Source organism: Heterodontus francisci, chromosome 41, assembly GCF_036365525.1.
Source record: "Heterodontus francisci isolate sHetFra1 chromosome 41, sHetFra1.hap1, whole genome shotgun sequence".
In the NCBI taxonomy this organism is placed as follows: Eukaryota; Metazoa; Chordata; class Chondrichthyes; order Heterodontiformes; family Heterodontidae; genus Heterodontus; species Heterodontus francisci.
The window spans coordinates 685,225-711,067 of record NC_090411.1 but is presented as its reverse complement, the minus strand read 5'-3'; positions in this window follow the sequence as shown (position 1 = coordinate 711,067).

Sequence of the window (25,843 nt, the reverse complement as noted above, 5' to 3'; positions counted from 1 at the left end):
AATGTCAGAGAGTGTCTGAGAGTTTCAGAGAGTGTCAGAGAGTTTCAAGAGAGTGTCAGAGAGTTTCTGAGAGTTTCTGAGTTTGTCAGAGAGTGTCAGAAAGTGTCAGAGATTTTCAGAGAGTGTCACAGAGTGTCAGAGAGTGTCAGAGACTTTCAGTGAGTTTCTGAGTGTTTCTGAGAGTTTCAGAGAGTTTCAGAGAACTTCAGAGAGTGTCAGAGAGTTTCAGAGCCTGTCAGAGAGTTTCAGAGAATGTCACGGGGTGTCAGAGAGTTTCAGAGAGCTTCAGAGAGTGTCAGAGAGTGTCAGAGAGTGTTAGAGAGTTTCAGTCAGTTTCAGAGATTGTCAGAGAGTTTCAGAGACAGTCAGACACTGTCTGAGATTGTCAAAGAGTGACAAAGTGTTTCAGAGAGTGTCAGAAAGAGTCAGAGAGTTTCTGAGAGTTTGTGAGTTTGTCAGAGAGTGTCAGATATTGTCCGAGAGTGTCAGAAAGTATCAGAGAGTGTCAGAGAGTGTCAGAAAGTTTCAGAAAGTGTCAGATAGTGTCAGAGAGATTCAGAAAGTGTCAGAGAGTGTCAGAGAGTTTTAGAGAGTGTCAGAGAGTGTCAGAGAGTTTCAGAGCGTGTCAGAGATTGTCAGAGAGTATCAGAGAGTTTCAGAGAGTGTCAGAGAGTTTCAGAGCGTGTCAGAGAATGTCAGAGAGTATCTGAGAGTTTCAGAGAGTGTCGGAGAGTTTCAGAGAGTGTCAGAGAGTTTCTGAGAGTTTCTGAGTTTGTCAGAGAGTGTCAGAGAGTGTCAGAGATTTTCGGAGAGTGTCACAGAGTGTCAGAGAGTGTCAGAGACTTTCAGGGTGTTTCTGAGAGTTTCTGAGAGTTTCAGAGCGTTTCAGAGACTTTCAGAGAGCTTCAGAGACTTTCAGAGAGTGTCAGAGCCTGTCAGAGTGTTTCAGAGAATGTCACAGGGTGTTTCTGAGAGTTTCTGAGAGTTTCAGAGAGTTTCAGAGACTTTCAGATAGTTTCATAGAGCTTCAGAGAGTGTCATAGGGTGTCAGAGTGAGTCAGAGAGTTTCAGTCAGTTTCAGAGAGTGTCAGAGAGTTTCAGAGAGATTCAGACAGTGTCAGAGAGTGTCAAAGAGTGTCAAAGTGTTTCAGGGAGTGTCAGAGATTTTCAGAGAGTGTCAGAGAGTGTTAGAGAGTTTCAAAGAGTGTCACAGAGTGTCAGTGAGTGTCAGAGAGTTTCAGAGAGTGTCAGATAGTGTCAGTGAGTGTCAGAGAGCATCAGAGAGTGTCACAGAGAGTCAGAGAGTTTTGGAGATCTTCAGAGATTTTCAGAGAGTGTCACAGAGTTTCAGAGAGTGTCAGGGTGTTTCAGAGAGTTTCAGAGAGTGTCACAGAGTTTCGGAGAGATTCAGAGATATTCACAGAGTGCCAGAGAATGTCAGAGAGTGTCAGAGAGTTACAGAAAGTGTCAGATAGTGTCAGAGAGTTTCAGTAATTATCTGTCATTGTCAGAGTGTGTCAGAGAGTTTCAGAGACTGTCAGAGGGCTCTGAGATTTTCTGAGTGTGTCCGAGAGTGTCAGAGACAAATCAGAGAGTGCCAGAGAGTGTCAGAGAGTTTCAGAGATTGTCACAGAGCGTCAGTGAGTGTCAGAGAGTTTCAGAGAGTGTCAGATAGTGTCAGTGAGTGTCAGAGAGTATCAGAGAGTGTCAGCGAGAGTCGGAGAGTATCAGCGATTGTCATAGAGTATCAGAGAGTGTCAGCGAGAGTCAGAGAGTGTCAGAGAGTTTCAGAGTGTGTCAATGAGTTTCTGAGAGTTTCTGAGTTTGTCAGAGAGTGTCAGATAGTGTCAGAGACTTTCAGAGGGCTCTGAGATTTTCTCAGTGTGTCAGAGAGTGTCAGAGAGTTTCAGAGAGTGTCAGAGAATGTCAGAGAGTTTCAGAGAGTGCCACAGAGTGTCAGTGTCAGAGAGTGTCAGAGAGTGTCAGAGAGATACATAGAGTGTCACAGAGTGTCACAGAGTGTCAGATAGTGTCAGGGAGTGTTAGAGATTTTCAGAGAGTGTCAGAGGGTGTCAGAGACTGTCAGAGAGTTTCAGAGAGTGTCACAGAGTGTCAGTGAGTGTCAAAGAGTGTCAGAGAGTGTCAGAGAGTTTCAGAGAGATTCTGAGAGTTTCTGAGATTGTCAGAGAGTTTCAGAGAGTTTCAGAGAGTTTCAGAGAGTGTCACAGAGTGTCAGAGAGTATCAGAGAGCTTCAGAGAGTGTTAGAGAGTGTCAGAGAGAGTAGAGAGTTTCAGAGAGAGTCAGACAGTGTCTGAGAGAGACAAAGAGTGTCAAATGGTTTCAGAGAGTGTCAGAGAGTTACAGAGAGTTTCAGAGACTTTCTGAGAGTGTCAGAGAGTGTCTGAGAGTTTCTGACAGATTCTGAGTGTGTCGGAGAGTGTCATAGAGTTTCAGAGAGTGTCACAGAGTGTCAGAGAGTGTCAGAGAGTTTCAGAGATCTTCAGAGAGTGTCAGAGAGTGCCAGAAAGTTTCAGAGAGTGTCATAGAGTGTCAGAGAGTTTCAGAGAGATTCAGAGAGTGTCAGGGAGTGTCAGAGAGTGTCAGAGAATGTCAGAGAGATTCAGAGAGTGTCACAGTGTCAGAGAGTTTCAGAGAGAGTCAGAGAGTGTCAGAGAGTTTCAGAGAGTGTCAGAGAGTTTCTGAGAGTTTCTGAGTTTGTCAGAGAGTGTCAGAGAGTGTCAGAGATTTTCAGAGAGTGTCACAGAGTGTCAGAGCGTGTCAGAGACCTTCTGACACTTTCTAAGATTTTCAGAGAGTGTCAGAGAGTTTCAGAGAGTGTCTGAGAGTGCCAGAGAGTGTCAGAGAGTTTCTGAGAGTTTCTGAGTTTGTAAGAATGTGTCAGAGATTGCCAGAGAATTTCAGAGAGTGTCACAGAGTGTCAGAGAGTGTCAGAGAGTTTCAGAGAGTTTCAGAGAGATTCAGAGAGTGTCAGGGAGAGTCAGAGAGTGTCAGAGAGTTTCAGAGAGTTTCAGAGAGTTTCGGCGAGTGTCAGACAGTATCTGAGAGTGTCAGAGAGTGTCAGAGAGTTTCAGAGAGTGTCAGAGAGTGTCCGAGATTGTCAGAGAGTATCAGAGAGAGCCAGAGAGTGTCAGAGAGTGTCAGAGAGTGTCAGAAAGTTTCAGAAAGTGTCAGATAGTGTCAGAGAAATTCAGAGAGATTCAGAAATGGTCAGAGAGTGTCAGAGAGTGTCAGCGAGTTTCAGAGCGTGTCAGAGATTGTCAGAGAGTATCAGAGAGTTTCAGAGAGTGTCAGAGAGTTTCAGAGAGTGTCAGAGAAAGTCAGAGAGTGTCTGAGAGTTTCAGAGAGTGTCAGAGAGTGTCAGAGTGTTTCTGAGAGTTTCTCAGTTTGTCAGAGAGTGTCAGAGAGTGTCAGAGATCTTCAGAGAGTATCACAGAGTGTCAGAGAGTGTAAGAGACTTTCAGAGAGTTTCTGAGAGTTTCTGAGAGTTTCAGAGACTTTCAGAGAGCTTCAGACAGTTTCAGAGATTGTCAGAGCCTGTCAGAGAGTTTCAGAGAGTGTCACAGGGCGTCAGAGAGCTTCAGAGAGCTTCAGAGAGTGTCAGAGAGTGTAAGAGACTTTCAGAGAGTTTCTGAGAGATTCTGAGAGTTTCAGAGACTTTCAGAGAGCTTCAGACAGTTTCAGAGATTGTCAGAGCCTGTCAGAGAGTTTCAGAGAGTGTCACAGGGCGTCAGAGAGCTTCAGAGAGCTTCAGAGAGTGTCAGAGAGTGTCAGAGAGTTTCAGGCAGTTTCAGAGAGTGTCAGAGAGTTTCAGAGAGAGTCAGACAGTGTCTGAGAGTGTCAAAGAGTGTCAAAGTGTTTCAAAGAGTGTCAGAGAGTGTCAGAGAGTTTCAGAGAGTTTCAGAGAATGTCAGAGAGTCTCAAAGACTTTCTGAGACTGTAAGAGAGTGCTAGAGAGTTTCTGAGAGTTTCTGAGTGTGTCGGAGAGTGTCAGAGAGTGTCCGAGTGTGTCACAGAGAGTCAGAGAGTTTCGGAGATCTTCAGAGATTTTCAGAGAGTGTCACAGAGTTTCAGAGAGTGTCAGAGAGTTTCAGAGAGTGTCAGAGAGTTTCTGAGAGTTTCTGAGTTTGTCAGAGAATGTCAGAGAGTGTCCGAGATTTTCAGAGAGTATCACAGAGTGTCAGAGAGTGTCAGAGACATTCAGAGAGTTTCTGAGAGTTTCTGAGAGTTTCAGAGAGTTTCAGAGGGTTTCAAAATGTTTCAGAGAGCTTCAGAGAGTTTCAGAGAGTGTCAGAGCCTGTCAGAGATATTCAAAGAGAGTTACAGGGTGTCAGAGAGTTTGAGAGAGGTTCAGATAGTGTCAGAGAGTGTCAGAAAGTGTCAGTGAGTGTCAGAGAGTGTCAGAGAGTGTCAGAGAGTTGCAGAGAGTGTCAGATAGTGTCAGTGAGTGTCAGAGAGTATCAGAGAGTGTCAGCGAGAGTCAGAGAGTGTCAGAGAGTTTCAGAGAGTGTCAGAGAGTTTCTGAGAGTTTCTGCGTTTGTCAGAGAGTGTCAGAGACATTCAGAGGGCACTGAGAAATATTCTGAGTGTGTCAGAGAGTGTCAGAGAGTTTCAGAGAGTGTCAGAGATTTTCAGAGAGTGTCACAGACTGTCAGAGAGTGTCAGAGAGTGTCAGAGAGTTTCACAGTGTGTCTCAGAGGGTCAGTGAGTGTCAGAGAGTTCCAGAGAGTGTCAGATGTTGTCAGTGAGTGTCAGAGAGTATCAGAGAGTGTCAGCGAGAGTCAGATAGTGTCAGTGAATGTCAGAGAGTATCAGAGAGTGTCAGCGAGAGTCAGAGAGTGTCAGAGAGTGCAAGGGAGTGTCAGAGATTTTCAGAGAGTGTCACAGAGTGTCAGAGAGTGTCAGAGCGTGTCAGAGACTTTCAGAGTGTTTCAGAGAGTTTCAGAGAGCTTCAGAGAGTTTCAGAGAGTGTCAGAGCCTGACAGAGAGTTTCACAGAGTGTCACAGGGTGTCAGAGAGTTTCAGAGAAATTCAGAGAGTGTCCGAGAGTGTCAGATAGTTTCAGACAGTTTCAGAGAGTGTCAGAGAATTTCGGAGAGTATGACAGAGTGTCAGAGAGTGTCAGAGAGTGTCAGAGAGTTTCAGAGAGTTTCAGAGAGTTCCTGAGATTGTCAGAGAGTTTCAGAGAGTTTCTGAGAGCTTCAGTGTGTTTCAGAGAGTATCAGAACGTTTCAGAGAGTGCCAGAGAGTGTCACCGACTTTCAGAGAGTTTCAGAGAGTGTCACAGAGTGTCAGCGAGTATCAGCTGGCTTCAGAGTGTGTCAGAGAGTTTCAGAGAGTGTAGAGAGTTCCAGAGAGAGTCAGACAGTGTATGAGAGTGTCAAAGAGTATCAAAGGGTTTCAGAGAGTGTCAGAGAGTGTCAGAGAGTTTCAGAGAGTGTCAGAGAGTTTCAGAGACTTTCTGAGAGTGTCAGAGAGTGCCTGAGAGTTTCTGACAATATCTGAGTGTGTCGGAGAGTGTCAGAGAGTGTCAGAGAGTGTCAGAGAGTGTCAGAGAGTATCAGAGATTTTCAGTGGATTTCAGAGATCTTCAGAGAGTGTCAGAGTGTCAGAAAGTTTCATTGAGTGTCACAGAGGGTCAGAGAGTTTCAGAGAGATTCAGAGAGTGTCAGGGAATGTCAGAGAATGTCAGAGATTTTCAAAGAGTGTCAGATAGTATCTGAGAGTGACAGAAAGTGTCGAAGATTTTCAATGAGTGTCAGAGAGTGTCAGAGTGTATCAGAGAGTGTCAGAGAGAGTCAGAGATTGTCAGAGAGTGTCAGAGAGTGTCAGAAAGTGTCAGAGAGTGTCATAGAGTGTCTGAGAGTGTCAGAGAGTGTCAGAGAGTTTCAGAGAGTTTCAGAGGGTGCCAGAGAGTTTCAGAGAGTGTCAGAGAGTGTCAGAGAGTTTCAGAGAGTGTCAGACAGTGTCAGAGAGTGTCTGAGAGATTCAGAGAGTGTCAGAGAGTGTCAGAGAGTTTCAGAGACTGTCAGAGAGTGTCAGAGAGAGTCAGAGAGTTTCTGAGAGTTTCTGAGTTTGTCAGAGAGTGTCAGAGATTTTCAGAGAGTGTCACAGAGTGTCAGAGACTTTCAGAGTGTTTCTGAGAGTTTCTGAGAGTTTCAGAGATTTTCAGAATGTTTCAGAGAGCTTCAGAGAGTTTCAGAGAGTGTCAGAGAGTGTCAGAAAGTGTCAGAGAGTGTCTGAGAGTGTCAGAGAGAGTCACAGCGTGTCAGAGAGTTTGAGAGAGCTTCAGAGAGTGTCAGAGAGTGTCAGAAAGTGTCAGAGAGTGTCTGAGAGTGTCAGAGAGTGTCAAAGAGTTTCAGAAAGTGTCAGAGAGTGTCTGAGAGTGTCAGAGAGTGTCAGAGAGTTTCAGAGAGTGCCAGAGAGTGTCAGTGAGATTCAGAGAGTGTCAGAGAGTGTCAGAGAGTTTCAGAGAGTTTCAGAGTGTGTCTGAGAGTGTCAAAGAGAGTCGGAGAGTTTCTGAGAGTTTGTGAGTTTGTCAGAGAGTGTCAGAGATTGTCCGAGAGTGTCAGAGAGTATCAGAGAGTGTCAGAGAGTGTTAGAGAGAGTCAGGAAGTTTCAGAAAGTGTCAGAGAGATTCAGAAAGTGTCAGAGAGTGTCAGAGAGTTTCTGAGAGTGTCAGAGAGTGTCTGAGAGTTTCTGAGAGTGTCAGAGAGTGTCAGAGAGTTTCAGAGCGTGTCAGAGATTGTCAGAGAGTTTCAGATAGTGTAAGAGAGTTTCTGAGAGTTTCTGAGTTTGTCAGAGAGTGCCAGAGAGTGTCAGAGATTTTCAGAGAGTTTCAGAGAGTGTCAGAGAGTTTCAGAAAGTTTCAGACAGTGTCTGAGAGTGTCAAAGAGTGTCAAAGTGTTTCAGAGAGTGTCAGAGAGTGTCAGAGAGTTTCAGAGAGTTTCAGAGAGTGTCAGAGAGTCTCAGAGACTTTCTGAGAGTGTCAGAGAGTGCCAGAGAATTATCTGAGAGTTACTGACTGTGTCGGAGAGTGTCAGAGAGTGTCAGAGAGTCTCACAGAGTGTCAGAGAGTTTCAGAGATATTCAGAGATTTTCAGAGAGTGTCACAGAGTTTGAGAGAGTGTCAGGGAGTTTCAGAGAGTTTCAGAGAGTGTCACAGAGTTTCGGAGAGTTTCAGAGATATTCACAGATTGTCAGAGAATGTCAGAGAGTTTCAGAGACTTTCAGAGGGCTCTGAGATTTTCTGAGTGTGTCAGAGAGGGTCAGAGATTTTCAGAGAGTCTCAGAGAGTGTTAGAGAGTTTCAGAGAGTGTCACAGAGGGTCAGTGAGTGTCAGACTGTTTCAGAGAGTTTTAGATAGTGTCAGTGAGTGTCAGAGAGTATCAGAGAGTTTCAGCGGAGTCAGAGAGTGCAGCGAGTGTCACAGAGTGTCAGAGAGTTTCTTAGAGACTCAGAGAGTGTCAAAGAGTTTCAGAGAGTGTCAGAGAGCTTCAGAGAGTATGACAGAGTGTCAGAGAGTGTCAGAGAGTGTCAGAGAGTTTCAGAGAGTTCCTGAGATAGTCAGAGAGTTTCAGAGAGTTTCTGAGAGCTTCAGTGTGTTTCAGAGAGTATCAGAAAGTTTCAGGGAGTGCCAGAGAGTGTCACAGACTTTCAGAGAGTTTCAGAGAGTGTCACAGAGTGTCAGCGAGTATCAGCTAGCTTCAGAGTGTGTCAGAGAGTTTCAGAGAGTGTCAGAGAGTGTCAGAAAGTGTCAGAGAGTGTCTGAGAGTGTCAGAGAGAGTCACAGCGTGTCAGAGAGTTTGAGAGAGCTTCAGAGAGTGTCAGAGAGTGTCAGAAAGTGTCAGAGAGTGTCTGAGAGTGTCAGAGAGTGTCAAAGAGTTTCAGAAAGTGTCAGAGAGTGTCTGAGAGTGTCAGAGAGTGTCAGAGAGTTTCAGAGAGTGCCAGAGAGTGTCAGTGAGATTCAGAGAGTGTCAGAGAGTGTCAGAGAGTTTCAGAGAGTTTCAGAGTGTGTCTGAGAGTGTCAAAGAGAGGCAGAGAGTTTCTGAGAGTTTGTGAGTTTGTCAGAGAGTGTCAGAGATTGTCCGAGAGTGTCAGAGAGTATCAGAGAGTGTCAGAGAGTGTTAGAGAGAGTCAGGAAGTTTCAGAAAGTGTCAGAGAGATTCAGAAAGTGTCAGAGAGTGTCAGAGAGTTTCTGAGAGTGTCAGAGAGTGTCTGAGAGTTTTTGAGAGTGTCAGAGAGTGTCAGAGAGTTTCAGAGCGTGTCAGAGATTGTCAGAGAGTTTCAGATAGTGTAAGAGAGTTTCTGAGAGTTTCTGAGTTTGTCAGAGAGTGCCAGAGAGTGTCAGAGATTTTCAGAGAGTTTCAGAGAGTGTCAGAGAGTTTCAGAAAGTTTCAGACAGTGTCTGAGAGTGTCAAAGAGTGTCAAAGTGTTTCAGAGAGTGTCAGAGAGTGTCAGAGAGTTTCAGAGAGTTTCAGAGAGTGTCAGAGAGTCTCAGAGACTTTCTGAGAGTGTCAGAGAGTGCCAGAGAATTATCTGAGAGTTACTGACTGTGTCGGAGAGTGTCAGAGAGTGTCAGAGAGTCTCACAGAGTGTCAGAGAGTTTCAGAGATATTCAGAGATTTTCAGAGAGTGTCACAGAGTTTGAGAGAGTGTCAGGGAGTTTCAGAGAGTTTCAGAGAGTGTCACAGAGTTTCGGAGAGTTTCAGAGATATTCACAGATTGTCAGAGAATGTCAGAGAGTTTCAGAGACTTTCAGAGGGCTCTGAGATTTTCTGAGTGTGTCAGAGAGGGTCAGAGATTTTCAGAGAGTCTCAGAGAGTGTTAGAGAGTTTCTGAGAGTGTCAGAGAGTGTCACAGAGTGTCAGCGAGTATCAGCTAGCTTCAGAGTGTGTCAGAGAGTTTCAGAGAGTGTCAGAGAGTGTCAGAAAGTGTCAGAGAGTGTCTGAGAGTGTCAGAGAGAGTCACAGCGTGTCAGAGAGTTTGAGAGAGCTTCAGAGAGTGTCAGAGAGTGTCAGAAAGTGTCAGAGAGTGTCTGAGAGTGTCAGAGAGTGTCAAAGAGTTTCAGAAAGTGTCAGAGAGTGTCTGAGAGTGTCAGAGAGTGTCAGAGAGTTTCAGAGAGTGCCAGAGAGTGTCAGTGAGATTCAGAGAGTGTCAGAGAGTGTCAGAGAGTTTCAGAGAGTTTCAGAGGGCTCTGAGATTTTCTGAGTGTGTCAGAGAGGGTCAGAGATTTTCAGAGAGTCTCAGAGAGTGTTAGAGAGTTTCAGAGAGTGTCACAGAGGGTCAGTGAGTGTCAGACTGTTTCAGAGAGTTTTAGATAGTGTCAGTGAGTGTCAGAGAGTATCAGAGAGTTTCAGCGGAGTCAGAGAGTGCAGCGAGTGTCACAGAGTGTCAGAGAGTTTCTTAGAGACTCAGAGAGTGTCAAAGAGTTTCAGAGAGTGTCAGAGAGCTTCAGAGAGTATGACAGAGTGTCAGAGAGTGTCAGAGAGTGTCAGAGAGTTTCAGAGAGTTCCTGAGATTGTCAGAGAGTTTCAGAGAGTTTCTGAGAGCTTCAGTGTGTTTCAGAGAGTATCAGAAAGTTTCAGGGAGTGCCAGAGAGTGTCACAGACTTTCAGAGAGTTTCAGAGAGTGTCACAGAGTGTCAGCGAGTATCAGCTAGCTTCAGAGTGTGTCAGAGAGTTTCAGAGAGTGTAGAGAGTTCCAGAGAGAGTCAGACAGTGTATGGGAGTGTCAAAGAGAGTCAAAGGGTTTCAGAGAGTGTCAGAGAGTGTCAGAGAGTTTCAGAGAGTGTCAGAGAGTTTCAGAGACTTTCTGAGAGTGTCAGAGAGTGCCTGAGAGTTTCTGACAATATCTGAGTGTGTCGGAGAGTGTCAGAGAGTGTCAGAGAGTGTCAGAGAGTCTCAGAGAGTGTCACAGAGTATCAGAGAGTATCAGAGATTTTCAGTGGATTTCAGAGATCTTCAGAGAGTGTCAGAGTGTCAGAAAGTTTCATTGAGTGTCACAGAGGGTCAGAGAGTTTCAGAGAGATTCAGAGAGTGTCAGGGAATGTCAGAGAATGTCAGAGATTTTCAAAGAGTGTCAGAAAGTGTCGAAGATTTTCAATGAGTGTCAGAGAATGTCAGAGTGTATCAGAGAGTGTCAGAGAGAGTCAGAGATTGTCAGAGAGTGTCAGAGAGTGTCAGAAAGTGTCAGAGAGTGTCATAGAGTGTCTGAGAGTGTCAGAGAGTGTCAGAGAGTTTCAGAAAGTGTCAGGGAGTATCAGAGAGTGTCTGAGAGTGTCAGAGAGTGTCAGAGAGTTTCAGAGGGTGCCAGAGAGTTTCAGAGAGTGTCAGAGAGTGTCAGAGAGTTTCAGAGAGTGTCAGAGAGTGTCAGAGAGTGTCTGAGAGATTCAGAGAGTGTCAGAGAGTGTCAGAGAGTTTCAGAGAGTTTCAGAGACTGTCAGAGAGTGTCAGAGAGAGTCAGAGAGAGTCAGAGAGTTTCTGAGTTTGTCAGAGAGTGTCAGAGAGTGTCAGAGATTTTCAGAGTGTTTCTGAGAGTTTCTGAGAGTTTCAGAGATTTTCAGAATGTTTCAGAGAGCTTCGGAGAGTTTCAGAGAGTGTCAGAGCCTGTCAGAGAGATTCAGAGAGAGTCACAGCGTGTCAGAGAGTTTGAGAGAGCTTCAGAGAGTGTCAGAGAGTGTCAGAAAGTGTCAGAGAGTGTCTGAGAGTGTCAGAGAGTGTCAAAGAGTTTCAGAAAGTGTCAGAGAATGTCAGAGAGTGTCTGAGAGTGTCAGAGAGTGTCAGAGAGTTTCAGAGAGTTTCAGAGGGTGCCAGAGAGTGTCAGTGAGATTCAGAGAGTGTCAGAGAGTGTCAGAGAGTTTCAGAGAGTTTCAGAGTGTGTCTGAGAGTGTCAAAGAGAGTCAGAGAGTTTCTGAGAGTTTGTGAGTTTGTCAGAGAGTGTCAGAGATTGTCCGAGAGTGTCAAAGAGTATCAGAGAGTGTCAGAGAGTGTTAGAGAGAGTCAGGAAGTTTCAGAAAGTGTCAGATAGTGTCAAAGGGTTTCAGAAAGTGTCAGAGAGTGTCAGAGAGTTTCTGAGAGTGTCAGAGAGTGTCAGAGAGTTTCAGAGCGTGTCAGAGATTGTCCGAGAGTTTCAGATAGTGTCAGAGAGTTTCTGAGAGTTTCTGAGTTTGTCAGAGAGTGCCAGAGAGTGTCAGAGATTTTCAGAGAGTTTCACAGAGTGTCAGAGAGTGTCAGAGACTTTCAGAGAGTTTCAGAGAGTTTCAGAGAGTTTCAGAATGTTTCAGAGAGCTTCAGAGAGTTTCAGAGAGTGTCAAGGGTGTCAGAGAATTTCAGAGAGCTTCAGAGAGAGTCAGAGATTTTCAGAGAATGTCAGAGAGTCTCAGAGACTTTCTGAGAGTGTCAGACAGTGCCAGAGAGTTTCGGAGACTTTCTGAGTGTGTCGGAGTGTGTCAGAGAGTGTCAGAGTGTTTCAGAGAGTTTCAGAGGGTGCCAGAGAGTTTCAGAGAGTTTCAGAGAGTTTCAGAGAGTGTCAGAGAGTGTCAGAGATTTTCAGAGAGTGTCAGAGATTGTCTGAGAGATTCAGAGAGTGTCAGAGAGTGTCAGAGAGTTTCAGAGAGTTTCAGAGAGTTTCTGAGAGTGTCAGAGACAGTCAGAGAGTTTCTGAGAGTTTGTGAGTTTGTCAGAGAGTGTCAGAGATTGTCCGAGAGTGTCAGAGAGTATCAGAGAGTGTCAGAGAGTGTCAGAGAGTGTCAGAAAGTTTCAGAAAGTATCAGATATTGTCAGAGAGATTCAGAAAGTGTCAGAGAGTTTCCGAGAGTTTCAGAGAGCTTCAGAGAGTGTCAGAGAGTGTCAGAGAGTTTCAGTCAGTTTCAGAGAGTGTAAAATAGTTTCAGAGAGAGTCAGACAGTGTCTGAGAGTGTCAAAGAGTGTCAAAGTGTTTCAGAGAGTGTCAGAGAGTGTCAGAGAGTTTCAGAGAGTTTCAGAGAATGTCAGAGAGTCTCAAAGACTTTCTGAGAGTGTAAGAGAGAGCAAGAGAGTTTCTGAGAGTTTCTGAGTGTGTCGGAGAGTGTCAGAGAGTGTCAGAGATTGTCACAGAGAGTCAGAGAGTTTCGGAGATCTTCAGAGATTTTCAGAGAGTGTCACAGAGTTTCTGAGAGTTTCTGAGAGTTTCAGAGAGTGTCAGAGAGTTTCTGAGAGTTTCTGAGTTTGTCAGAGAGTGTCCGAGATTTTCAGAGAGTGTCACAGAGTGTCAGAGAGTGTCAGAGACTTTCAGAGAGTTTCTGAGTGTTTCTGAGAGTTTCAGAGAGTTTCAGAGAGCTTCAGAGAGTTTCAGAGAGTGTCAGAGCCTGTCAGAGAGCTTCAGAGAATGTCACGGAGTGTCAGAGAGTTTCAGAGAGCTTCAGAGAGTGTCAGAGAGTGTCAGAGAGTGTCAGAGACTTTCAGTCAGTTTCAGAGAGTGTCAGAGACTTTCAGAGACAGTCAGACACTGTCTGAGACTGTCAAAGAGTGCCAAAGTGTTTCAGAGAGTGTCAGAAAGAGTCAGAGAGTTTCTGAGTGTTTGTGAGTTTGTCGGAGAGTGTCAGAGATTGTCCAAGAGTGCCAGAGAGTATCAGAGAGTGTCAGAGAGTGTCAGAAAGTTTCAGAAAGTGTCAGATAGTGTCAGAGAGATTCAGAAAGTGTCAGAGAGTGTCAGAGAGTGGCTGAGAGTGTCAGAGAGTGTCAGAGAGTTTCAGAGCATGTCAGAGATTGTCAGAGAGTATCAGAGATTTTCAGAGAGTGTCAGAGAGTTTCAGAGATTGTCAGAGAATGTCAGAGAGTGTCTGAGAGTTTCAAAGAGTGTCAGAGAGTTTCAGAGAGTGTCAGAGAGTTTCTGAGAGTTTCTGAGTTTGACAGAGAGTGTCAGAGATTTCCTGAGAGTGTCACAGAGTGTCAGAGAGTGACAGAGACTTTCAGGGAGTTTCTGAGAGTTTCAGAGAGTTTCAGAGACTTTCGGAGAGCTTCAGAGAGTTTCAGAGAATGTCAGAGAGTGTCTGATAGTTTCAGAGAGCTTCAGAGAGTGTCAGAGGGTGTCAGAGAGTGTCAGAGAGTTTCAGTCAGTTTCAGAGAGTGTCTGCGAGTTTCAGAGAGATTCAGACAGTGTCAGAGAGTGTCAAAGAGTGTCAAAGTGTTTCAGAGAGTGTCAGAGAGTGTCACAGAGAGTCAGAGAGTTTCGGAGATCTTCAGAGATTTTCAGAGAGTGTCACAGAGTTTCAGAGAGTGTCAGAGATTGTCAGGGTGTTTCAGAGAGTTTCAGAGAGTGTCACAGAGTTTCGGAGAGATTCAGAGATATTCACAGAGTGTCAGAGAATGTCAGAGAGTGTCAGAGAGTTTCAGAAAGTGTCAGATAGTGTCAGAGAGTTTCAGAAATTATCTGTGAGTGTCAGAGTGTGTCAGAGCGTTTCAGAGACTGTCAGAGGGCTCTGAGATTTTCTGAGTGTGTCAGAGAGTGTCAGAGAGAATTCAGAGAGTGCCAGAGAGTGTCGGAGAGTTTCAGAGATTGTCACAGAGTGTCAGTGAATGTCAGAGAGTTTCAGAGAGTATCAGAGAGCTTCAGAGAGTGTCAGAGAGTGTCAAAGAGAGTAGAGAGTTTCAGAGAGAGTCAGACAGTGTCTGAGAGAGTCAAAGAGTGTCAAAGGGTTTCAGAGAGTGTCAGAGAGTTACAGAGAGTTTCAGAGACTTTCTGAGAGTGTCAGAGAGTGCCTGAGAGTTTCTGACAGATTCTGAGTGTGTCAGAGAGTGTCATAGAGTTTCAGAGAGTGTCAGAGAGTCTCAGAGACTTACTGAGAGTGTCAGAGAGTGCCAGAGAGTTTTCTGAGAGTTACTGAGTGTGTCGGAGAGTGTCAGAGAGTGTCAGAGAGTGTCACAGAGTTTGAGAGAGTGTCAGGGAGTTTCAGAGAGTTTCAGAGATATTCACAGAGTGTCGGAGAATGTCAGAGAGTTTCAGAGACTGTCAGAGGGCTCTGAGATTTGCTGAGTGTGTCAGAGAGTGTCAGAGATTTTCATAGAGTGTCAGAGAGTGTTAGAGAGTTTCAGAGAGTGTCAGAGGGCTCTGACATTTTCTGAGTGTGTCAGAGAGTGTCAGAGATTTTCAGAGAGTGTCAGAGCCTGTCAGAGAGTTTCAGAGAGTGTCACAGGGTGTCAGACAGTTTGAGAGAGCTTCAGAGAGTGTCAGAGAGTGTCAGAAAGTGTCAGAGAGTGTCAGGGAGTTTCAGAAAGTGTCAGAGCGAGTCAGAGAGTTTCAGAGGGTGCCAGAGGGTTTCAGAGAGTTTCAGAGAGTGTCAGAGAGTTTCAGAGATTTTCAGAGAGTGTCAGAGAGTGTCAGAGAGTGTCAGAAAGTGTCAGAGAGTGTCAGAGAGTGTCAGGGAGTTTCAGAAAGTGTCAGAGCGAGTCAGAGAGTTTCAGAGGGTGTCAGAGGGTTTCAGAGAGTTTCAGAGAGTGTCAGAGAGTTTCAGTCAGTTTCAGAGAGTGTCAGAGAGTTCAGAGAGAGTCAGACAGTGTCTGAGAGTGTCAAAGAGTGTCAAAGTGTTTCAGAGAGTGTCAGAGAGTTTCAGAGAGTCTCAGAGAATGTCAGAGAGTCTCAAAGACTTTCTGAGAGTGTAAGAGAGTGCCAGAGAGTTTCTGAGAGTTTCTGAGTGTGTCGGAGAGTGTCAGAGAGTGTCAGAGATTGTCACAGAGTTTCAGTGAGTTTCGGAGATCTTCAGAGATTTTCAGAGAGTGTCACAGAGTTTCAGACAGTGTCAGAGAGTGTCAGGGAGTTTCAGAGAGTTTCAGAGAGTGTCACAGAGTTTCGGAGAGTTTCAGAGATATTCACAGAGTGTCAGAGAATTTCAGAGAGTGTCAGAGAGTTTCAGAAAGTGTCAGATAGTGTCAGAGAGTTTCAGAAATTATCTGTGAGTGTCAGAGTGTGTCAGAGAGTTTCAGAGACTGTCAGAGGGCTCTGAGATTTTCTGAGTTTGTCAGAGAGAGTCACAGAGTTTCAGAAATTGTCACAGAGTGTCAGTGAGTGTCAGACAGTTGCAGAGAGTGTCAGATAGTGTCATTGAGGGTCAGAGAGTATCAGAGAGTGTCAGCGAGAGTCAGAGAGTGTCAGAGAGTTTCAGAGAGTGTCAGAGAGTTTCTGAGAGTTTCTACGTTTGTCACAGAGTGTCAGAGACATTCAGAGGGCACTGAGATTTTCTGAGTGTGTCAGAGAGTGTCAGAGAGTTTCAGAGAGTGTCAGAGATTTTCAGAGAGTGTCACAGACTGTCAGAGAGTGTCATAGAGTGTGTGAGACTGTCAGAGAGTTTCAGAGAGTGTCAGATATTTCAGTGAGTGTCAGAGAGTATCAGAGATTGTCAGCGAGAGTCAGATAGTGTCAGTGAATGTCAGAGAGTATCAGAGAGTGTCAGCGAGAGTCAGAGAGTGTCAGAGAGTGTCAGAGCGTGTCAGAGACTTTCAGAGAGTTTCAGAGAGTTTCTGAGAGTTTCTGAGATTTTCAGAGAGTTTCAGAGAGCTTCAGAGAGTGTCAGAGCCTGTCAGAGAGTTTCAGAGAGTGTCACAGTGTGTCAGAGAGTTTCAGAGAGCTTCAGAGAGTGTCAGAGAGTGTCAGATAATTTCAGACAGTTTCAGAGAGTGTCAGAGAGTTTCAGAGAGTTTCAGACAGTGTCTGATAGTGTCAAAGAGTGTCAAAGTGTTTCAGAGAGTGTCAGAGAGTGTCAGAGAGTTTCCGAGAGTTTCAGAGAGTGTCAGAGAGTCTCATAGACTTTCTGAGAGTGTCAGAGAGTGCCAGAGAGTTTTCTGAGAGTTACTGAGTGTGTCGGAGAGTGTCAGGGAGTGTCAGAGAGTGTCACAGAGTTTGAGAGAGTGTCGGGGAGTTTCAGAGAGTTTCAGAGATATTCACAGAGTGTCGGAGAATGTCAGAGAGTTTCAGAGACTGTCAGAGGGCTCTGAGATTTTCTGAGTGTGTCAGAGAGTGTCAGAGATTTTCAGAGAGTGTCAGAGAGTGTTAGAGAGTTTCAGAGAGTGTCAGAGGGCTCTGAGATTTTCTGAGTGTGTCAGAGAGTGTCAGAGATTTTCAGAGAGTGTCACAGAGTTTGAGAGAATGTCAGGGAGTTTCAGAGACTTTCAGAGATATTCACAGAGTGTCAGAGAATGTCAGAGAGTTTCAGAGACTGTCAGAGGGCTCTGAGATTTTCTGAGTGTGTCAGAGAGTGTCAGAGATTTTCAGAGAGTGTCAGAGAGTGTTAGAGAGTTTCAGAGAGTGTCACAGAGTGTCAGTGAGTGTCAGAGAGTTTCAGAGAGTGTCAGATAGTGTCAGTGAGTGTCAGAGAGTATCAGAGAGTGTCAGCGGAGGCAGAGAGTGCAGCGAGTGTCAGAGAGTGTCAGAGAGTTTCAGAGAGTGTCAGAGAGCTTCAGAGAGTGTGACAGAGTGTCAGAGAGTGTCAGAAAGTGTCAGAGAGTTTCAGAGAGTTTCAGAGAGTTCCTGAGATTGTCAGAGAGTTTCAGAGAGTTTCAGAGAGCTTCAGTGTGTTTCAGAGATTGTCAGAAGGTTTCAGAGAGTGTCAGAGAGCTTCAGAGAGTGTGCCAGAGTGTCAGAGAGTGTCAGAAAGTGTCAGAGAGTTTCAGAGAGTTTCAGAGAGCTTCAGTGTGTTTCAGAGAGTGTCAGAAGGTTTCAGAGAGTGCCAGAGAGTGTCTGAGAGTGTCTGAGAGTGTCATAGAGTTTCTGAGAGTTTGTGAGTTTGTCAGAGAGCGTCAGAGATTGTCTGAGAGTGTCAGAGAGTATCAGAGAGTGTCAGAGAGTGTCAGAGATTGTCAGAGAGTGATAGGAAGTTTATGGAAGTGTAAGATAGTGTCAAAGAGTTTCAGAAAGTGTCAGAGAATGTCAGAGAGTGTCAGAGAGTTTCAGAAAGTGTCAGATAGTGTCAGAGAGTTTCAGAAATTATCTGTGAGTGTCAGAGTGTGTCAGAGCGTTTCAGAGACTGTCAGAGGGCTCTGAGATTGTCTGAGTGTGTCAGAGAGTGTCAGAGAGAATTCAGAGAGTGCCAGAGAGTGTCGGAGAGTTTCAGAGATTGTCACAGAGTGTCAGTGAATGTCAGAGAGTTTCAGAGAGTATCAGAGAGCTTCAGAGAGTGTCAGAGAGTGTCAAAGAGAGTAGAGAGTTTCAGAGAGAGTCAGACAGTGTCTGAGAGAGTCAAAGAGTGTCAAAGGGTTTCAGAGAGTGTCAGAGAGTTACAGAGAGTTTCAGAGACTTTCTGAGAGTGTCAGAGAGTGCCTGAGAGTTTCTGACAGATTCTGAGTGTGTCAGAGAGTGTCATAGAGTTTCAGAGAGTGTCACAGTGTGTCAGAGAGTTTCAGAGAGCTTCAGAGAGTGTCAGAGAGTGTCAGATAATTTCAGACAGTTTCAGAGAGTGTCAGAGAGTTTCAGAGAGTTTCAGACAGTGTCTGATAGTATCAAAGAGTGTCAAAGTGTTTCAGAGAGTGTCAGAGAGTGTCAGAGAGTTTCCGAGAGTTTCAGAGAGTGTCAGAGAGTCTCAGAGACTTTCTGAGAGTGTCAGAGAGTGCCAGAGAGTTTTCTGAGAGTTACTGAGTGTGTCGGAGAGTGTCAGAGAGTGTCAGAGAGTGTCACAGAGTTTGAGAGAGTGTCAGGGAGTTTCAGAGAGTTTCAGAGATATTCACAGAGTGTCGGAGAATGTCAGAGAGTTTCAGAGACTGTCAGAGGGCTCTGAGATTTGCTGAGTGTGTCAGAGAGTGTCAGAGATTTTCAGAGAGTGTCAGAGAGTGTTAGAGAGTTTCAGAGAGTGTCAGAGGGCTCTGAGATTTTCTGAGTGTGTCAGAGAGTGTCAGAGATTTTCAGAGAGTGTCACAGAGTTTGAGAGAATGTCAGGGAGTTTCAGAGACTTTCAGAGATATTCACAGAGTGTCAGAGAATGTCAGAGAGTTTCAGAGACTGTCAGAGGGCTCTGAGATTTTCTGAGTGTGTCAGAGAGTGTCAGAGATTTTCAGAGAGTGTCAGAGAGTGTTAGAGAGTTTCAGAGAGTGTCACAGAGTGTCAGTGAGTGTCAGAGAGTTTCAGAGAGTGTCAGATAGTGTCAGTGAGTGTCAGAGAGTATCAGAGAGTGTCAGCGGAGGCAGAGAGTGCAGCGAGTGTCAGAGAGTGTCAGAGAGTTTCAGAGAGTGTCAGAGAGCTTCAGAGAGTGTGACAGAGTGTCAGAGAGTGTCAGAAAGTGTCAGAGAGTTTCAGAGAGTTTCAGAGAGTTCCTGAGATTGTCAGAGAGTTTCAGAGAGTTTCAGAGAGCTTCAGTGTGTTTCAGAGATTGTCAGAAGGTTTCAGAGAGTGTCAGAGAGCTTCAGAGAGTGTGCCAGAGTGTCAGAGAGTGTCAGAAAGTGTCAGAGAGTTTCAGAGAGTTTCAGAGAGCTTCAGTGTGTTTCAGAGAGTGTCAGAAGGTTTCAGAGAGTGCCAGAGAGTGTCTGAGAGTGTCTGAGAGTGTCATAGAGTTTCTGAGAGTTTGTGAGTTTGTCAGAGAGCGTCAGAGATTGTCTGAGAGTGTCAGAGAGTATCAGAGAGTGTCAGAGAGTGTCAGAGATTGTCAGAGAGTGATAGGAAGTTTATGGAAGTGTAAGATAGTGTCAAAGAGTTTCAGAAAGTGTCAGAGAATGTCAGAGAGTGTCAGAGAGTTTCAGAAAGTGTCAGATAGTGTCAGAGAGTTTCAGAAATTATCTGTGAGTGTCAGAGTGTGTCAGAGCGTTTCAGAGACTGTCAGAGGGCTCTGAGATTGTCTGAGTGTGTCAGAGAGTGTCAGAGAGAATTCAGAGAGTGCCAGAGAGTGTCGGAGAGTTTCAGAGATTGTCACAGAGTGTCAGTGAATGTCAGAGAGTTTCAGAGAGTATCAGAGAGCTTCAGAGAGTGTCAGAGAGTGTCAAAGAGAGTAGAGAGTTTCAGAGAGAGTCAGACAGTGTCTGAGAGAGTCAAAGAGTGTCAAAGGGTTTCAGAGAGTGTCAGAGAGTTACAGAGAGTTTCAGAGACTTTCTGAGAGTGTCAGAGAGTGCCTGAGAGTTTCTGACAGATTCTGAGTGTGTCAGAGAGTGTCATAGAGTTTCAGAGAGTGTCACAGTGTGTCAGAGAGTTTCAGAGAGCTTCAGAGAGTGTCAGAGAGTGTCAGATAATTTCAGACAGTTTCAGAGAGTGTCAGAGAGTTTCAGAGAGTTTCAGACAGTGTCTGATAGTATCAAAGAGTGTCAAAGTGTTTCAGAGAGTGTCAGAGAGTGTCAGAGAGTTTCCGAGAGTTTCAGAGAGTGTCAGAGAGTCTCAGAGACTTTCTGAGAGTGTCAGAGAGTGCCAGAGAGTTTTCTGAGAGTTACTGAGTGTGTCGGAGAGTGTCAGAGAGTGTCAGAGAGTGTCACAGAGTTTGAGAGAGTGTCAGGGAGTTTCAGAGAGTTTCAGAGATATTCACAGAGTGTCGGAGAATGTCAGAGAGTTTCAGAGACTGTCAGAGGGCTCTGAGATTTGCTGAGTGTGTCAGAGAGTGTCAGAGATTTTCAGAGAGTGTCAGAGAGTGTTAGAGAGTTTCAGAGAGTGTCAGAGGGCTCTGAGATTTTCTGAGTGTGTCAGAGAGTGTCAGAGATTTTCAGAGAGTGTCAGAGCCTGTCAGAGAGTTTCAGAGAGTGTCACAGGGTGTCAGACAGTTTGAGAGAGCTTCAGAGAGTGTCAGAGAGTGTCAGAAAGTGTCAGAGAGTGTCAGGGAGTTTCAGAAAGTGTCAGAGCGAGTCAGAGAGTTTCAGAGGGTGCCAGAGGGTTTCAGAGAGTTTCAGAGAGTGTCAGAGAGTTTCAGAGATTTTCAGAGAGTGTCAGAGAGTGTCAGAGAGTGTCAGAAAGTGTCAGAGAGTGTCAGAGAGTGTCAGGGAGTTTCAGAAAGTGTCAGAGCGAGTCAGAGAGTTTCAGAGGGTGCCAGAGGGTTTCAGAGAGTTTCAGAGAGTGTCAGAGAGTTTCAGTCAGTTTCAGAGAGTGTCAGAGAGTTCAGAGAGAGTCAGACAGTGTCTGAGAGTGTCAAAGAGTGTCAAAGTGTTTCAGAGAGTGTCAGAGAGTTTCAGAGAGTTTCAGAGAATGTCAGAGAGTCTCAAAGACTTTCAGAGAGTGTAAGAGAGTGCCAGAGAGTTTCTGAGAGTTTCTGAGTGTGTCGGCGAGTGTCAGAGAGTGTCAGAGATTGTCACAGAGTTTCAGTGAGTTTCGGAGATCTTCAGAGATTTTCAGAGAGTGTCACAGAGTTTCAGACAGTGTCAGAGAGTGTCAGGGAGTTTCAGAGAGTTTCAGAGAGTGTCACAGAGTTTCGGGGAGTTTCAGAGATATTCACAGAGTGTCAGAGAATTTCAGAGAGTGTCAGAGAGTTTCAGAAAGTGTCAGATAGTGTCAGAGAGTTTCAGAAATTATCTGTGAGTGTCAGAGTGTGTCAGAGAGTTTCAGAGACTGTCAGAGGGCTCTGAGATTTTCTGAGTTTGTCAGAGAGAGTCACAGAGTTTCAGAAAGTGTCACAGAGTGTCAGTGAGTGTCAGACAGTTGCAGAGAGTGTCAGATAGTGTCATTGAGGGTCAGAGAGTATCAGAGAGTGTCAGCGAGAGTCAGAGAGTGTCAGAGAGTTTCAGAGAGTGTCAGAGATTTTCAGAGAGTGTCACAGACTGTCAGAGAGTGTCATAGAGTGTGTGAGACTGTCAGAGAGTTTCAGAGAGTGTCAGATATTTCAGTGAGTGTCAGAGAGTATCAGAGATTGTCAGCGAGAGTCAGATAGTGTCAGTGAATGTCAGAGAGTATCAGAGAGTGTCAGCGAGAGTCAGAGAGTGTCAGAGAGTGTCAGAGCGTGTCAGAGACTTTCAGAGAGTTTCAGAGAGTTTCTGAGAGTTTCTGAGATTTTCAGAGAGTTTCAGAGAGCTTCAGAGAGTGTCAGAGCCTGTCAGAGAGTTTCAGAGAGTGTCACAGTGTGTCAGAGAGTTTCAGAGAGCTTCAGAGAGTGTCAGAGAGTGTCAGATAATTTCAGACAGTTTCAGAGAGTGTCAGAGAGTTTCAGAGAGTTTCAGACAGTGTCTGATAGTGTCAAAGAGTGTCAAAGTGTTTCAGAGAGTGTCAGAGAGTGTCAGAGAGTTTCCGAGAGTTTCAGAGAGTGTCAGAGAGTCTCAGAGACTTTCTGAGAGTGTCAGAGAGTGCCAGAGAGTTTTCTGAGAGTTACTGAGTGTGTCGGAGAGTGTCAGGGAGTGTCAGAGAGTGTCACAGAGTTTGAGAGAGTGTCGGGGAGTTTCAGAGAGTTTCAGAGATATTCACAGAGTGTCGGAGAATGTCAGAGAGTTTCAGAGACTGTCAGAGGGCTCTGAGATTTTCTGAGTGTGTCAGAGAGTGTCAGAGATTTTCAGAGAGTGTCAGAGAGTGTTAGAGAGTTTCAGAGAGTGTCAGAGGGCTCTGAGATTTTCTGAGTGTGTCAGAGAGTGTCAGAGATTTTCAGAGAGTGTCACAGAGTTTGAGAGAATGTCAGGGAGTTTCAGAGACTTTCAGAGATATTCACAGAGTGTCAGAGAATGTCAGAGAGTTTCAGAGACTGTCAGAGGGCTCTGAGATTTTCTGAGTGTGTCAGAGAGTGTCAGAGATTTTCAGAGAGTGTCAGAGAGTGTTAGAGAGTTTCAGAGAGTGTCACAGAGTGTCAGTGAGTGTCAGAGAGTTTCAGAGAGTGTCAGATAGTGTCAGTGAGTGTCAGAGAGTATCAGAGAGTGTCAGCGGAGGCAGAGAGTGCAGCGAGTGTCAGAGAGTGTCAGAGAGTTTCAGAGAGTGTCAGAGAGCTTCAGAGAGTGTGACAGAGTGTCAGAGAGTGTCAGAAAGTGTCAGAGAGTTTCAGAGAGTTTCAGAGAGTTCCTGAGATTGTCAGAGAGTTTCAGAGAGTTTCAGAGAGCTTCAGTGTGTTTCAGAGATTGTCAGAAGGTTTCAGAGAGTGTCAGAGAGCTTCAGAGAGTGTGCCAGAGTGTCAGAGAGTGTCAGAAAGTGTCAGAGAGTTTCAGAGAGTTTCAGAGAGCTTCAGTGTGTTTCAGAGAGTGTCAGAAGGTTTCAGAGAGTGCCAGAGAGTGTCTGAGAGTGTCTGAGAGAGTCATAGAGTTTCTGAGAGTTTGTGAGTTTGTCAGAGAGTGTCAGAGATTGTCTGAGAGTGTCAGAGAGTATCAGAGAGTGTCAGAGAGTGTCAGAGATTGTCAGAGAGTGATAGGAAGTTTATGGAAGTGTAAGATAGTGTCAAAGAGTTTCAGAAAGTGTCAGAGAATGTCAGAGAGTGTCAGAGAGTTTCAGAAAGTGTCAGATAGTGTCAGAGAGTTTCAGAAATTATCTGTGAGTGTCAGAGTGTGTCAGAGCGTTTCAGAGACTGTCAGAGGGCTCTGAGATTGTCTGAGTGTGTCAGAGAGTGTCAGAGAGAATTCAGAGAGTGCCAGAGAGTGTCGGAGAGTTTCAGAGATTGTCACAGAGTGTCAGTGAATGTCAGAGAGTTTCAGAGAGTATCAGAGAGCTTCAGAGAGTGTCAGAGAGTGTCAAAGAGAGTAGAGAGTTTCAGAGAGAGTCAGACAGTGTCTGAGAGAGTCAAAGAGTGTCAAAGGGTTTCAGAGAGTGTCAGAGAGTTACAGAGAGTTTCAGAGACTTTCTGAGAGTGTCAGAGAGTGCCTGAGAGTTTCTGACAGATTCTGAGTGTGTCAGAGAGTGTCATAGAGTTTCAGAGAGTGTCACAGTGTGTCAGAGAGTTTCAGAGAGCTTCAGAGAGTGTCAGAGAGTGTCAGATAATTTCAGACAGTTTCAGAGAGTGTCAGAGAGTTTCAGAGAGTTTCAGACAGTGTCTGATAGTGTCAAAGAGTGTCAAAGTGTTTCAGAGAGTGTCAGAGAGTGTCAGAGAGTTTCCGAGAGTTTCAGAGAGTGTCAGAGAGTCTCAGAGACTTTCTGAGAGTGTCAGAGAGTGCCAGAGAGTTTTCTGAGAGTTACTGAGTGTGTCGGAGAGTGTCAGAGAGTGTCAGAGAGTGTCACAGAGTTTGAGAGAGTGTCAGGGAGTTTCAGAGAGTTTCAGAGATATTCACAGAGTGTCGGAGAATGTCAGAGAGTTTCAGAGACTGTCAGAGGGCTCTGAGATTTGCTGAGTGTGTCAGAGAGTGTCAGAGATTTTCAGAGAGTGTCAGAGAGTGTTAGAGAGTTTCAGAGAGTGTCAGAGGGCTCTGAGATTTTCTGAGTGTGTCAGAGAGTGTCAGAGATTTTCAGAGAGTGTCAGAGCCTGTCAGAGAGTTTCAGAGAGTGTCACAGGGTGTCAGACAGTTTGAGAGAGCTTCAGAGAGTGTCAGAGAGTGTCAGAAAGTGTCAGAGAGTGTCAGGGAGTTTCAGAAAGTGTCAGAGCGAGTCAGAGAGTTTCAGAGGGTGCCAGAGGGTTTCAGAGAGTTTCAGAGAGTGTCAGAGAGTTTCAGAGATTTTCAGAGAGTGTCAGAGAGTGTCAGAGAGTGTCAGAAAGTGTCAGAGAGTGTCAGAGAGTGTCAGGGAGTTTCAGAAAGTGTCAGAGCGAGTCAGAGAGTTTCAGAGGGTGCCAGAGGGTTTCAGAGAGTTTCAGAGAGTGTCAGAGAGTTTCAGTCAGTTTCAGAGAGTGTCAGAGAGTTCAGAGAGAGTCAGACAGTGTCTGAGAGTGTCAAAGAGTGTCAAAGTGTTTCAGAGAGTGTCAGAGAGTTTCAGAGAGTTTCAGAGAATGTCAGAGAGTCTCAAAGACTTTCAGAGAGTGTAAGAGAGTGCCAGAGAGTTTCTGAGAGTTTCTGAGTGTGTCGGCGAGTGTCAGAGAGTGTCAGAGATTGTCACAGAGTTTCAGTGAGTTTCGGAGATCTTCAGAGATTTTCAGAGAGTGTCACAGAGTTTCAGACAGTGTCAGAGAGTGTCAGGGAGTTTCAGAGAGTTTCAGAGAGTGTCACAGAGTTTCGGGGAGTTTCAGAGATATTCACAGAGTGTCAGAGAATTTCAGAGAGTGTCAGAGAGTTTCAGAAAGTGTCAGATAGTGTCAGAGAGTTTCAGAAATTATCTGTGAGTGTCAGAGTGTGTCAGAGAGTTTCAGAGACTGTCAGAGGGCTCTGAGATTTTCTGAGTTTGTCAGAGAGAGTCACAGAGTTTCAGAAAGTGTCACAGAGTGTCAGTGAGTGTCAGACAGTTGCAGAGAGTGTCAGATAGTGTCATTGAGGGTCAGAGAGTATCAGAGAGTGTCAGCGAGAGTCAGAGAGTGTCAGAGAGTTTCAGAGAGTGTCAGAGAGTTTCTGAGAGTTTCTACGTTTGTCACAGAGTGTCAGAGACATTCAGAGGGCACTGAGAGTTTCTGAGTGTGTCAGAGAGTGTCAGAGAGTTTCAGAGAGTGTCAGAGATTTTCAGAGAGTGTCACAGACTGTCAGAGAGTGTCATAGAGTGTGTGAGACTGTCAGAGAGTTTCAGAGAGTGTCAGATATTTCAGTGAGTGTCAGAGAGTATCAGAGATTGTCAGCGAGAGTCAGATAGTGTCAGTGAATGTCAGAGAGTATCAGAGAGTGTCAGCGAGAGTCAGAGAGTGTCAGAGAGTGTAAGGGAGTGTCAGATATTTTCAGAGAGTGTCACAGAGTGTCAGAGAGTGTCAGAGCGTGTCAGAGACTTTCAGAGAGTTTCAGAGAGTTTCTGAGAGTTTCTGAGATTTTCAGAGAGTTTCAGAGAGCTTCAGAGAGTGTCAGAGCCTGTCAGAGAGTTTCAGAGAGTGTCACAGTGTGTCAGAGAGTTTCAGAGAGCTTCAGAGAGTGTCAGAGAGTGTCAGATAATTTCAGACAGTTTCAGAGAGTGTCAGAGAGTTTCAGAGAGTTTCAGACAGTGTCTGATAGTGTCAAAGAGTGTCAAAGTGTTTCAGAGAGTGTCAGAGAGTGTCAGAGAGTTTCCGAGAGTTTCCGAGAGTGTCAGAGAGTCTCATAGACTTTCTGAGAGTGTCAGAGAGTGCCAGAGAGTTTTCTGAGAGTTACTGAGTGTGTCGGAGAGTGTCAGGGAGTGTCAGAGAGTGTCACAGAGTTTGAGAGAGTGTCGGGGAGTTTCAGAGAGTTTCAGAGATATTCACAGAGTGTCGGAGAATGTCAGAGAGTTTCAGAGACTGTCAGAGGGCTCTGAGATTTTCTGAGTGTGTCAGAGAGTGTCAGAGATTTTCAGAGAGTGTCAGAGAGTGTTAGAGAGTTTCAGAGAGTGTCAGAGGGCTCTGAGATTTTCTGAGTGTGTCAGAGAGTGTCAGAGATTTTCAGAGAGTGTCACAGAGTTTGAGAGAATGTCAGGGAGTTTCAGAGACTTTCAGAGATATTCACAGAGTGTCAGAGAATGTCAGAGAGTTTCAGAGACTGTCAGAGGGCTCTGAGATTTTCTGAGTGTGTCAGAGAGTGTCAGAGATTTTCAGAGAGTGTCAGAGAGTGTTAGAGAGTTTCAGAGAGTGTCACAGAGTGTCAGTGAGTGTCAGAGAGTTTCAGAGAGTGTCAGATAGTGTCAGTGAGTGTCAGAGAGTATCAGAGAGTGTCAGCGGAGGCAGAGAGTGCAGCGAGTGTCAGAGAGTGTCAGAGAGTGTCAGAGAGCTTCAGAGAGTGTGACAGAGTGTCAGAGAGTGTCAGAAAGTGTCATAGAGTTTCAGAGAGTTTCAGAGAGTTCCTGAGATTGTCAGAGAGTTTCAGAGAGTTTCAGAGAGCTTCAGTGTGTTTCAGAGATTGTCAGAAGGTTTCAGAGAGTGTCAGAGAACTTCAGAGAGTGTGACAGAGTGTCAGAGAGTGTCAGAAAGTGTCAGAGAGT